Source organism: Octopus bimaculoides, chromosome 19 (assembly GCF_001194135.2).
Source record: "Octopus bimaculoides isolate UCB-OBI-ISO-001 chromosome 19, ASM119413v2, whole genome shotgun sequence".
NCBI classification, from domain to species: Eukaryota; Metazoa; Mollusca; class Cephalopoda; order Octopoda; family Octopodidae; genus Octopus; species Octopus bimaculoides.
In genome coordinates, this window is record NC_068999.1 from 50267076 (window position 1) to 50268082 (window position 1007).

At 33.5% G+C, this 1007-nt stretch overlaps 1 protein-coding gene across 6 annotated transcripts in view; it reads right to left on the reverse strand.

The window, feature by feature from the left end:
• LOC106882868 (sodium/hydrogen exchanger 2) overlaps nucleotides 1-1007 on the reverse strand; it is a 118216-nt gene that overhangs the window by 11899 nt on the left and 105310 nt on the right. The gene's annotated exons all lie outside the window — the stretch shown is intronic.

A 1007-nucleotide genomic window follows, 5' to 3' on the forward strand; every position in this document is an offset into this window, starting at 1 on the left:
GATTACGTCAATTTTCTGCTCATTTTATTGATGTATTTTTCATTTATAAGAAGACAAATTAGAGTTTGTATTCATATAAATTTCTTTCTTTGCTATGGTGTTAAACAAGTTGAAATTGTTAATATCACATTAATTTTATTGAGTTTGACATTTTGCACACCCACCGATTTTCTATTCTCACACACTCTTCCCCCTCATATGAGAAACTGATATACACATATAACTTTTAACCTTCCCCTAGTAAAGATATAACCACCTGTAAAATTCCAGTTACACAGGTGCAAATCTCAAGCCAACAAACTGGAACATATATATATATATATATATATTCAGATACATTCATGCACCTATCTACGTACTTACGTAATTATCCACCTACCTACATTTACGTTTACATATTAATTCGTTACTAATGAATTACTAATGAATTACTAATTGCTAATAAAATGAGGTGAGTAGGTGTAGGTGACCATGAAAAAATTACATAATAGACAAATGTGTCAGATGTTCTCGTGTACAGAAATCAAGCTCGGTGACAGTGAATGTTGTAAAACAGCCGACGTAACCGCTTACATTTCCTTTTTTTTTTTCGTGAGAAAAATCATGAGAGAACATGACCCCTACTACAGAACAAAAGCAATAGATGGCAAAAAATAAAAAAAACCCAAACAAAAGTGAATTAAGGAAAAGAAAAACCCAAGCAAAAATACCTGATAAAAATAGTGATTTGTGAAATACGAACAAGAAAATGGTTCATTTATTACAGAGCTTAAGAATATTTAAGGTCGGTTAGAGGCAGAATGGAAAGAAATTCCAATGGAATAAAAGGGTGTGGGTGTGTGGTTAAGAAGCTCGCTTTGAAACCACTTGGTTTAGGTTCGAGCCCACTGCGCGGCACCTTGGCCAACTGTCTTCTACTATAGCCCCCGGACCGATTAATGAATTTGGCAGGCTGTGTGGCGGCCAGTCGTATATATATATATATATATATATATATATATATATAT